This window comes from Loxodonta africana, chromosome 27, assembly GCF_030014295.1.
Source record: "Loxodonta africana isolate mLoxAfr1 chromosome 27, mLoxAfr1.hap2, whole genome shotgun sequence".
Classification (NCBI taxonomy): Eukaryota; Metazoa; Chordata; class Mammalia; order Proboscidea; family Elephantidae; genus Loxodonta; species Loxodonta africana.
Window position 1 is genome coordinate 31,992,584 of NC_087368.1, and position 13,190 is coordinate 32,005,773.

At 42.8% G+C, this 13,190-nt stretch overlaps 1 non-coding gene across 1 annotated transcript; it reads right to left on the bottom strand.

The window, feature by feature from the left end:
* Positions 1–338: 338 nt before the first annotated feature.
* LOC111752177 (U6 spliceosomal RNA) lies at positions 339–445 on the bottom strand. The gene has a single exon (XR_002787178.1). It is a non-coding gene; the product is annotated as a U6 spliceosomal RNA (small nuclear RNA).
* Between the last annotated feature and the right edge of the window lie 12,745 nt (positions 446–13,190).

Below are 13,190 nucleotides of genomic sequence, written 5' to 3' on the forward strand. Positions count from 1 at the left end.
AAATTTGGAATGAGCACGATTTATCCTTATGACCTCCTACGCTCATGATCAGTCTACCTCTTTTGTGCTCTAGTCCCTTCCGATGCTATCTTGGGTCATTTTCTGCCTGCAAGTTGCTGCCTTCAGCTGGGAATCAATAAACCCCCAACATCACGCCTGAGGCAGTAGCAACCCTCTTACAACTGACCAGTACTTTTTTTTTTGGTGAAAGTTTACACAGCAAGTTAGGTTCCCGTCTGACAGTTTCTACACAAATTGTTCAGTGACATTAGTTACATTTATCATGATGTGTTAACATTTTTCTTAATTGTGTTCAATTTTTTCCTCTTCCGGTACTCAAAAATATGGAACGCTTCATGAATGTGCATGTCATCCTTGCACAGGGGCCGTGCTGATCTTCTCTGTATCGTTCTCTTTTTAGCATAGGTGCTGCCCAAGTGAGCACTGACATAGCGCTTTTACATCCATCATCTCATAACCATCTTATGCAGGGTTTTTATGCAGGGTTTATGAAAGTAGCATTATTCCTGTTCTATAGATGACATAGTGGTTAAGAGCGCAGCTGCTAACCAAAAGGTTAGTAGTTCAAATCCACCAACCTCTCCTTGGAAACCCCATGGGCCAGTTCTTCCGTGTCATGTAGGGTTGCTACATGACAACGGGTTTGGTTTTGGTTTTATAGATGGCAAAGTTAAGCCTCAAAGGGGTTGATGCATTTACTTGAGGAAGCTCTGATTGTATGAGGCTGAACTGTATGAAATTGTAGCTTTTATAGGTCAAAAGGGTTAAATATTGGCAATTTCATTTGGTTCGACTTGATAACATGATACAAACATATCTTTAGGCCTTAGCAAAACCAGAATGTGTTGTCTTTTTAAAATTTTCCACAGGGCCGTGTATGGTAAATATAATTGTTAGTATTATCTTTTTTACAAATGGGAAAAACAAAGCTCACGTTGCTGGTTCCTGTGGGTAGTGGCATTTAAGCCCAAGCATTTTGGTGCTACCACAAGTCATTTAACCACCCTTCTAGAGCTGGTGGTCTGCCTGGGCCCTTCCCTTCCGGACCCCTGCTTTCTAAGGCAGCGGGACAATGCACACACCCTCAGGTCTTTTGCTTTTTAATTGGAACACCTGGAAATACAAAGGCCTTCAAGTCCCAAAACGGGTGAGCCTGTATTGGTGGAATTAATAGGCAGTAGTATTAAGATTTGAGCACCCAGCCTCACACCTTCTTGTTCTTCCTCATTGACCCTGCAATCACCCTGGCCCAGTTAAGACTGTTCAATAATGATGACAATAATAACAAACATTTACAGAGTACTTACTAGTGCCAGGAGCCCTGGTGGTGCAGTGGTTGGGAGCTGGGTAGTTTGAATCCACCAGCTGCTCCTTGGGAACGCTATGGGGGTAGTTCTACTCTGTCCTATAGGGTTGGTATGAGTCAGAATTGACTCGACGGCCATGAGTTGTTTTTTTTTTAAACTACTGCCAATCTCTTACTGAGTGCTTTACAGGAGAGATCTCATTTAGTCTGCAAAACAATGAGTTGGGCTATCCCCTCCCCACCCCGTCCATTTTTACAGATGAGGAAATTGAGGTTTAGGAAGCCGAAATCAGAGTGCATAGAGCTGGGAAGCAGTGCAGCTGAGGTGTTAATCAAGGAGTCCGAGGACTTGCCCCCATTGCATTCTATTTCCAGATTGTCTTCTGAGCCGCTAGCCTGGCCACACATCTGCGCCCACCATCACCAGGACATCAACAAAAACCAATCAAATTTTGGGCTTAATACACACACACCCATGGCCGAGTCAATTGCAACTCATAGCAACCTTCTAAGAGTAGAACTACCCCATAGAGTTTCCAAGGAGCAGCTGGTAGATTCGAGCTGCTGACCTTTTGGCTAGCAGCTGTAGCTCTTAACCACTGTACCAGCAGGGCTCCGAAGGGCTTAATAATGGCACTGCAAACATTATTTTACTTTTCCAAAGCTGCACTTCTTCCAATCTGCGCCTGAGTGGGAAGGAGGAAGCACTGTTAATCTCTTCATTAGTCGATCCTCCCCCACCAGACTGATTCAGCCCCATCGACAATAGATATAATTATGCTGAACAATTGCGTGTTTATTTCCATGTCTAGACACAGAGCTCACATCTAAAAACAAAAGAGAAATAGAAAGGAGAAGGCACCCAACTGGTTTTTAATTCCCTCAAACTTTTTCTCAGCCTGGATGCTTCTTCTGTGATCAGGAGATGAATATTTAGAATATCAGGACTTTTTTTTTTTTTAACCTTTTTGCAGAGGACTCAGTGTTAACTTAGGAGTAAGACAGTAAGTTAAACAGCCTCCTAAAAAAAAAAAAAAAAAGCCCATTGCCATCAAGTTGATTCCAACTCACAGTGACCCTACAGGACAGAGTAGAACTGCCCCATGGGGTTTGCAAGTAGCATCTGGTGACTTCAAACTGCCAACCTCTTGGTTAGCAGCCTTAGCTCTTAACCGCTGCACCACCAGGTCTCCAAACAGCCTCTAGTGGGAGGAAAAGCAAGTTGATTTAAACCACAGAGGATTTAGGAAATCAGAGTGGGATGCTAAACCTCGTGTGTGGAAGTTTGATGAAGAGCAGTTGTTTACAGTCTCAAGGTATTGCCCCAAATCCGTTGCCATCAAGTCAATTCCAGCACATCACAAGTTAATTGGAAAGAGGAGGATAGTAACGTGACAGCACCAAGATCTGGAAGACACCAACTTTATTAATTGATCAAAGTTGGCATCACCAACATCAGGACATGCGGCATCAGGAAAATCAACATCATGCACTGTCATGGATTGGATCGTGTCCCAAAAATATCTGTCAGCTTGGCTAGGTCATGATTCCCAGTATTGTATAATTGTCTACCATTTTGTCATCTGATGTGATTTCCCTGTGAGTTGTAAATCCTATCACTATGATGTAATGAGATGGATTAGCAGCGGTTATATTGATGAGATCTACAAGATGAGATAGTGTCTTAAGCCAATCTCTCTTGAGATATAAAAGAGAGAAGCGAGCAGAGAGACATGGGGACTTCATGGCAGCAAGAAATCAGCACCAGAAGCAGAGCTCGTCCTTTGGGCCTGAGGTTCTTGTGCTGAGATGCTCCTAGACCAAGGGAAGATTGATGAAAAAGATCTTCCTCTAGAGCCAACAGAGAGAAAAAGCCTTCCCCTGGAGCTGGGACCCTGAATTCGGACTTCTAGCCTACTGGACTGTGAGAGAATAAACTTGTCTTTGTTAAAGCCATCTTCTTGTGGTATTTCTGTTACAGCAGCACTAGATGACTAAGACATGCACCCCCTCTAACAGTGCACTTGGAGAGACATACCATCATGTCTGCCGAAAATGCACGTCTTGCATCTAACCATGAAGAAAGACACTTCAGATAAACTCAAATTGAGGGACAGTCTGCAAAGTAACTGGCTGGTATTTTTCAAAACTACCACCTGTCTGCCAATTTGTCATACCGTGGTAGCTTACATGTTGCTCTGATGCTGGTGGCATTTCAAATAACAGCAGGGCCACTTCCGAAAATTAGCCAAGGAAAGCTTTATGGACCACAACGGAATATTATCCAATACAGTGCTGGAAGATGAGCCTCCTGGGTTGGAAGGACCATGAAGATGGCTCAAGACTGGGCAACTTTTCATTCTGTTATATGTAGGGTTGCTATGAGTCAGAACAAACTCAATGGCAGCTAATAACAACAATGTTCTTCCAAAGTGTCAATGTCATGAAAGGTAAAGAAAGACTGCAGAAACTTTCACTTAAAGCACAATAAAAATTATTTAAAAAAAAAAAAAGGCTGCAGAACTGTTCCAGGTTAAAGGACAGCAAAGTACAATCCGGTGGTTTTTAGTATATTCACAGAGTCATGCAACCATCACCTCTATCCAGAATATTTTCATCATCCCATAAAGAAACTCCACACACATCAGCAGTCACTCCCTAGCATCCCTTCCCCCAGCTCCTGGCAACCACTGTTCTACTCTCTGTTGCTATAGATTTGCCTATTCTGGACACGTCATATAAACAGGCTTATACAATATGTGACTTTTTGTGACTGGTGCCTTTCACTTAGCATAATATTTTCAAAGGTCATCCATGTTGTAGCCTGTATCAGCTCTATCTCTGTACTTTTTAATCATATGAGCCCAAAACTTCTCTCTTTGCTTAAGTTAACGTAAGTTCCAACCACAAGAACCCTGAGTAATAAATATCTCAGAATATCGGGTAAATCTTGGGCATCGTTTCATATTCTCTTCCAGAGGTATGATGGCGCTGACTCCTACAGATCCTAAGAGCCTATTGTGTACAACTCTTCCCAACACTGTATTCAGTGGCAGCACATTGGAAGCTTGAAATTATCCATGACAGAAATTGGGGAGCCCCTGGGTGGTGCAAATGATTAAGCACTCGACTACCAGCCAAAAGGTTGGCAGTTCAGACCCATCGGAGGCTCCTTGGAAGACAGGTCTGGCAATCTGCTTCCGAAAGGTCACATCCTTGAAAACTCTAAGGAGCAGTTAGTTCTACCCTGCACACATGGGGTCGCCGTGAGTCGGCATCAACTCGACCGCAATGAACAAGACCAATAAGAGAAACTGGCAAATGCTACAAATCAGGGCTTCCTCCCCCTCTTTGGAAGCTGGTTCTAAAGCATTTGCTAGCACACTACTGTCTTGAACTCACCTCTTGTCTAAGCCTTTGCTGTGATAATGACTCACACAGAAGCTTCCACAACTGCTTTACCACCCGTTCCATTTCCTGTCCAGGCCTCTCTAAACCAGTTCTGCACTGGCATGGGGGGGAACTTAATGTCTTATTAATGAGGAACAGAAGCTGGTGGATAAATGTTTCTCCCTTGCACCCCCAAGTTAGACAGATTTTATATGAATTTCTTAAGGCTTCTCAGAGGAATGAGCAACCAGCTGCCATTCATGATGGTCAACTTGATCATGTATTCTTGTATTGGCTTTCTTCCATCCCTGTTTTGCTTATGTTGCCTGGGATCACATCCCCAAATAAGTGACTTATACACAAGATTTAATTGTATACTCTGATTTTAGGAGAGCCAGGCTTAGCCACCGAACTTCTGTAAATGTTCTTTGTCTACCCCGTCAAGGAATTAGCTCATGGAAGACTACACACTCCAGGGAAGGAAAAAGGTTTATTCCAGACTTGTGAAGGTCCTCTCCAGAATTTCCTCTCCCATATGTAAATTTCCTTTTAAGACTGCCCTTGCCAAATCTCACCCCACTATCATGTTGCACAATGTAGTATTAGTTGAGATCACCCCAGTGTGGTAAACCACAGCCGGTTCAGAAAGCCCGCCCATGGACACAGGTGGTACGGACACAGACAAAGGCACACTTCCTACGCATCGCTGAGGCAAAGCGTTCCTGTGGTGGAAACATCTCTTCACTCTTAGCCACCTCAGGCACAAGCCTGGCCAATGGATTTCTGTTCAGAAAGCGCCTTGAACCATTCCCTTCTTTTACGATTCAAAGCTTAAATCTGGGATATTTGGTAAATCCACTACTTTCTAACACAGTCTTTTTTTATTCATATATTCCTGGTGTTTAATTATAACCATGGGCTAAGTTGACCCATTTTGGAAGCAATTCACCACTTTCATTACGGAATTCCACCATGAAAAGTATGGTTCTGTGGCCAAATAATTTTGTGACCATTGGAATTTAGAGTTAAGTGATCTTTGTGATTGTTGTTAAAGAATGATTTTTTAAGAGGGTATAATCATGACTCTCATATAAATGTAATTTAAGAGCAGGTCAAAGATTTTATTTAACTCATTAACAAATTAGAGGACTAGGAAGATGTTACAACTGGTTCAAAGGATAAATCAAGGAACCACACGTGTATAAGAAGTCAGTAACGCTGAAATCCTGGCAATGCTCCCCCTTTTTTTTTTTAATTTATAAGAATTATTCATTAAAGAAACTCAAAATCACAATTGACTTTAAAAATCTAAGTCTAAGATTAACTGAGTTGACATTGGTCATAGACCTTGAAAGCATAACAATAGCATCAAGTTTGAGCAATTCTTGTCCTTGTAGAGTTTCAGCTCTTTCTTTCATGTGTGTGTGTGTGTTTTTAATAATTTTTATTGAGCTTTAAGTGAATATTTACAAATCAAGTAAGTCTGTCACATATAAGCTTATATACACCTTACTCCATACTCCCACCTACTCTCTCCCTAATGAGTCAGCCTGCTCTCTCCTTCCAGTCTCTCCTTTCGTGACAATTTTGCCAGTTTCTAACCCTCTCTACCCTCCCATCTCCCCTCCAGACAGGAGATGCCAACACAGTCTCAAGCGTCCACCTGATACAAGTAGCTCACTCTTCATCAGTGTCTCTCTCCTACCCATTGTCCAGTCCCTTCCATGTCTGATGAGTTGTCTTCGGGAATGGTTCTTGTCCTGGGCCGACAGAAGGTTTGGGGACCATGACCGCCGGGATTCCTCTAGTCTCAGTCAGACTATTAAGTCTGGTCTTTTTATGAGAATTTTGGGTCTGCATCCCACTGATCTCCTGCTCCCTCAGGGGTTCTCTGTTGTGCTCCCTGTTAGGGCAGTCATCGGTTGTAGCTGGGCACCATCTAATTCTTCTGGTCTCAGGCTGATGTAGTCTCTGGCTCATGTGGCCCTTTCTGTCTCTTGGGCTCATAGTTATCGTGTGACCTTGGTGTTCTTCACTCTCCTTTGATCCAGGTGGGTTGAGACCAATTGATTCAGCTCTTTCTTAATTGTTTCTCTTTCTCCTCTAGCCTAAGCCAGTTTGAATTAACATTCATCAAAGGATTGATTTTTTTTTTCAGTTTGTTTTAATGCGTTGTTTTTGTTTTCTTTTTTTAATTAAATTCGTGGACTACATTTATTACAATTGGTGAACCAATATTGATACATAGTTACTAATTAAAGTATATCATTTACATTAGGGTTCACTCTCGTTATGCCATTGCTTTTTCATCTTAGGAATTTGACTTACGTCTATATTCCTTTCAGGTAAACGTTTGACGATGACAAATGAAGTCTATGGTCTGACATCTCCCCCTACCATACTATCAAAACTGAAATCATTAAAGGCCATCATTTGAGATACACCTTGGAGATCTCAGTTAAAGGTAGCCTGATAGCTGTCTAATGAGGCACCTTCTTTGCTCCTACGCTTAGCACAGCAGGTCTTTAATCCGATGGTTTCTAAAATTTCTGTAAGTCCAAAACTCTTGGGCACTTATCTTTTGGAGCCATATTCACTTAGGTGGGTTGACTGGCAATGTTCCTCAGGCACAGCCCCCACCCCCCGCACCCCCGTCTGTCAGCAGAGGTTTGCGGGTTGCTATGAGATGTCAGCAGAGCTTCCAGACTAAGACAGAGAAAAAGGCCTGGAGAGCCACTTTTGAAAATCAGCCAGTGAAAACCCTAGGGATCACAACAGTTCAGTCTTGCTGTGCATGGGGTCACTACTACCATGAGTTAGGGCTCGACTCCGTGACAGCTAACAACAATAATACTGAAATGAATTTACTAATCAATACAGAATTGGTTTATTCCACTGGGAGAGAGGAAATTCAATTGAATTCCACATATCAAAAATTTGTGCATCTATGGACAAGAATTATTTGAATTGCTCTCAGCTATCTACAATTTTTACAGTTATAAAAGAGCCCAAAACAGTGGAAGGCATGAAGACCCCATAGAACCACATAACCCAAAGGGGTGTGTTAGACCACATCTGTCTCTCTTGCCGTTGAAGACAACCAGTACCCATTTTACTCCATTTCAAAGCCTTTCACCTTTTTTTCCTAAATTGTCCAGTTTAGGGAACCCTGGTGGTGTAGTGGTTAAGAGCTATGGCTGCTAACCAGAAGGTTGGCAGTTCGAATACACCAGGTCCTCCTTGGAAACCGTATGGGGCGGTTCTACTTTGTGCTGTAGGGTCACTATGAGTCAGAATAGACTCGGCAGCAATGGGGATTTTTTGTCCAGTTTAACCTCCTTATTTGACAGATACTAAAATTGAGGCCTAGATGAAAATGCAGCCATTTTAATATACTTGCCACGAAGAAGAGCAATCATGTCAGAAAGTCAGGATATTTGCTTCTCCAAAGCAATACCAGACCTATACTTGTGAGCTTTGCCTCTCATATTCTCCTCCATCCCATTTCCCTTTATTTCCACATGGACTGGGAGGCCTTCCATTGACCTATTGCTTTTCATTCCCTAGCATCATCCATTAGTCAACTTTGGGTCAGGGTAACAGTCTAGATTGGCTGGTGACTTCACCTATCTAACTTCAGCCTCTGCAGTTTTATTTGCTAAACACCTCCCTTATCTTCCTTACGTAGTTTCTACAATATGTATACAAAATATTAACTACAGAAAAATCTGAGGTTGATGATCAGAGAACAAGTTTATTTTTCGTTCCACAAACTAAAAGTATATTTAATAAAAAAAAAAAAAACGTTGCCATCAAGTCAATTCTGACTCATAGTGACCCTATAGGACAGAGCAGAACTGCCCCATGGAGCTCCCAAGGAGCACTTGATGGATTCGAACTGCGGACCTTTTGGCTAGCAGCTGAACTCTTAACCACTGCACCACCAGGGTTTCCAAAAGTAGGTTAGTATTGAATATCTTTTCACACCTTACTGGTTTTTCACTCTCTGTTTTACCTCAAAAAAAGAGCTAAACAGAAACCAGCAGAGGGCTCACTCATGGATTAGCCGGGCTCTGCTGGCCTGTCTGTCCCTCCCTCGCCATGCTCCCCATTAAAGTCCTCTGAATCATGTAATCCCCTGCCAGGGACAAAGTCCTTCACAGAGACAGGAACATAGACTGCAGGCTGGTAAATGCTTCAAATAGAGAATGGTGAGGACATGAAATAAAAGCAAAACAACATCACAGGGAATCAGATAGCAAGCCTGGTCAGTCCGCGAGTGCACTGGGAGGAGACCTAGGAAGAGCTGGGTCAGATTTCCCAGCATCTGCACAGAAGGCTTATAAAATCTGGCTATAATCACCAAAGGAATGTAAACCATCACAAGAAGCCAGAACCATCAAACTATACCCACAGGGCAAGATGTCTTGATTTATTGGCATTATTTTCTATAAATAGTGCAGCCTGGGCTTCCTTGGCCCCCTGTACCGCTGGAAAGGTGAGGATTTGTGGCCCTATTCCTCCTCCTGCTCTCTCATTGACAGATGAAAGGACAAAGGTGGAAGGCAGATCTCAGTCCGCAAAGCTCCGAGACTGGGTCAGGTTGGTGCATATGGGAATAGCTGGTAGTCCTCTCTGGAGAGACAGGAATAAGTCCTAGAGAAGTCATTTCTACCAAAGCACGGACAGACAGACCACGAAGAGGACTTGAAGCGCTTACTAACGAAGATCAAAGACCACAGCCTTCAGTGTGGACTGCACCTCAACATAAAGAAAACAAAAATCCTCACAACTGGACCAATGATCAGCATCATGATAAACAGAGAAAAGATTGAAATTCTCAAGGATTTCATTTTACTTGGATCCACAATTAACACCCTCGGAAGCAGTCAAGAAATCAAAAGATGCATTGCATTGAGTAAATCGGCTGCGAGAGATCTCTTTAAAGTGTTAAAAAGCAAAGATACCACTTTGAGGACTAAAGTGAGCCTAACCCAAGACATGGTGTTTTCAGTCGCCTCATATGCATGCGAAAGCTGAACGATGAATAAGGAAGACCGAAGAAGAATTGATGCCTTTGAATTGTGTTGCTGGTGAAGAATATTGAATATACCATAGACTGCCAAAAGAACGAACAAAGCTGTCTTGGAAGAAATGCAACCAGGATGCTCCTTGGAAGCAAAGATGGCGAGACTTCGTCTCACATACTTTGGACACGTTGTCAGGACGGATCAGTCCCTGGAGAAGGACATCACGCTTGGTAAGGTACAGGGTCAGCAAAGAAGAAGACCCTCAACAACATGGATCCACACAATGGCTGCAACAATGTTCTCAAACATAGCAACGATTGTGAGTATGGCACAGGACTGGGCAGTGTTTCGCTCTGTTGTGCATAGGGTCGCTGTGAGTCGGAACCAACTCGACGGCACCTAACAACAAAGGAAGGACACAGGCAAATCCCTCATAGACGTTCAACAAATGCAGGCTGCCTGAGGGAAGACAGGGGAAGAGGCCACAAGCCAGTCTCACCATGTAGTGAGATTGTGTATATCTTCCAGCCAAGTTCATTAAAATCCTATTGGAACTAGACCTACAATATTTACACTTGACACCCTTGAGAGAAGTATTACCTTGATCAGACCGGACTCTTTCAAACAAAGGAGTCTTATATGTATAATTTGTGGTATGGTGCCACCTAGAGGTCAATGGTAAATTTACTTTTTCAAGTTACCGGTATACCAGAAAAAAAAAAAAACAAAACAGTGCCTTCGAGTTGATTCCGACTCATAGCGACCCTGTAGGACAGAGTAGAACTGCCCCATAGTGTTTCCAAGGAGCACCTGGCGGATTCGAACTGCCGACCCTTTGGCTATCAGGCAGCCACAAAGGCCTAAACCATAGCTGTCCAATACGTACGTAATGTGAGAACACACGTAATTTTAAATTTTCCAGCAGCCACATTTTAGAAAAGTAAAAGCAGAGATGAAGATAATTTTGATAATATTTTCTATTCAACCCAATATATTCAAAATATTATCATTTCAACGTGTAATCAATATAAAAATTGTTAATGACATACGTTACATTCTTTTTAAAATACTATGCTTTTAAAATTTAGTATGTAAAAAAAAAAATGTAAGCCGCATTTAAAGCAAATCTCATTTCCGGCCACGCACGTGTCAAGCGCTCAACAGCACACGTGGCCAACGGCTGCCATGTCGGACAGTGCAGATCTACACAGTGCTGCCCAGAATTTGCAAGTACTTTAGGGTCATTTAGAGTTTGGTCTTTGGAGCCGAACCACCTGGGACCAGACAGCCTTAGTTGAAATTCTGCCGTCTCCGCTTCTTAGCTGTGACTTTGGACAAGTTACTTAACTTCTGCTGTAGTTTCCTCATCTATAAACCAACCAAACCAAACCCATTGCTGTTGAGTCAATTCCGACATATAGTGACCTTACAGGACAGAGTGAGCTGCCCCACAGTTTCCGAGGAGCGTCTGGTGGATTCAAACTGCTGACCTTTTGGATAGCAGCCATAGCACTTAACCACTGAGCCACCAGGGTTTCCTCCTCATCTATGAGGAGGGGCTAATAATAGCACCTACCTCATTGGCTTGTTAATTGGATTTACCCTTGCACATGGTTGTTAGGTGCCTAGAGGGAGAGAAAGACTTTCGAGGCACATGCAGTCGGCAGTAGGGAGACAGTGTTTGGGGTCAAGAGGTTCGATCAGAGGAGCATAGAGAACCAGGGACCAGGAAAGTCATCTCTGATATGATATGATGAGTTGCCGAAACAGGTGGCAGCAACGGCTACGGAGAGGTGTGCAGGTTAGGAGAGGCATTTCCTGAGGACGGAAGGGAAACTGTAAAAGACGATCCTAGGTTTTAGCCCCCAGGTGCCTGCTGCTAAGCCCTTCCGCTGGTCTGAAGGTCTGTTGAATGACTCCTGGAGGCTCTGGCAACTGAGCCTTGTTCTAGGTCCACAGCTCTGAGTTCAGGAAGGTTTTGGACCAGGCTGTGTTTGCCTGGGTCACGGAAAGTGATGGATAAAACTGTATTCACGCTGAGAGTACTTGAATGGTGCCCCACAGTCCTGTTAGATATTGTTTAACCCATAAAAAGAACTGACGAGCGTTACCTAGCCTGGCACGTTTCCAGGCTTGTTTCCTCGCACGTGGAAAGCTGGGCCTAGGGATGGTCAATTGAGCATCTTGTAGGCCTAATGTGACTCTCAATTACCCAGACATTACTATCTGCAACTCACCCTCCTACACACACACGCCTCTGGTGGGATTTTGAGGTTCTGAAGCACGCACTTCTCTCTACCCCAGAGAATGCTGCCAATTAATTATAACTAGTTTCTGGCTGTGTTCACTTCTTTCTGGATTCCTTAAGTAAGTAAAAACTGATCTCCTTGATAGGATAACTGGGCCTTGCTTTCTTCAGGTGGAGCTAACTAGGGTCTCTGAGCAGGAATCAACTCGATGGCAATGGGTTTGGTTTCATCAGATTGATGTATGGGAGCCCTGGTTAAGAGTCCAGCAGCTAACCGAAAGTTGACAGTTCGAATCCACCAGCTGCTCCCTGGAAACCCTATGGGGCAGTTCTACTCTGTCCTGTAGGGTCGCGATGAGTCGAAATCAACTCAACAGTGACAGGTTGGGTTTTTTTTGGTTATTGACATAGGACCCAGCAATTCCACTCCTAGGTATATACCCAAGAGAAATGAAAACACATGGCCACACAAAAATTTGTACTCAGATGTTCATATCAGCATTATTCACAGTAGCCAAAAAGTAGAAATAACCCAAATGTCCCTCAGCTGATGAACAAACAAAATGTGGTGTGTCCATACAATGTAATATTATTCTACCCCAAAAAGGAATGAAGTACTGATTTATGCTACATAATGAATGAATCTTGAAACAATTATGCCATGGACTGCAATTGGTTAAAACATATTGAACATACAGACCTTGAAGACAAAATACTAGAACAACTGTGAAAATCCCATTTATACTTTCAGCATTTCTATCAATAGTATCTTGAAAGAAACCAGAGTAAAAGGTCACATATTGTATGATTCCATTCATGTGAAATGTCCAGAATAGGCCAATCTATAGAGACAGAAAGGGAATCAGTGGTTGCATAGGGCTGGAAAGGATGGGGTGATAAGGGGACTGACAGCTACAGGGCATGTAAAGGGTATATAAAGGGTATGTAAAGGGTTTTAAAGGGTATGGGATTTCCTTTCTGGGAAATGAGAATGTTCTAACATTGTGGTGATGGTTGCACACACATGTGAATAGACGAAAAACTATTGAATTGTATACTTTAAATGGTTAAATTTTATGGTATGTGAATTACATCTCAGTAAAGCTGCTTATTTTGCTTTCATTTTATTTTTCTTTTTTTATTCATTGTGCTTTAAGTGAAAGTTTACAAATCAAGTCTGTCATACAAAAACTTG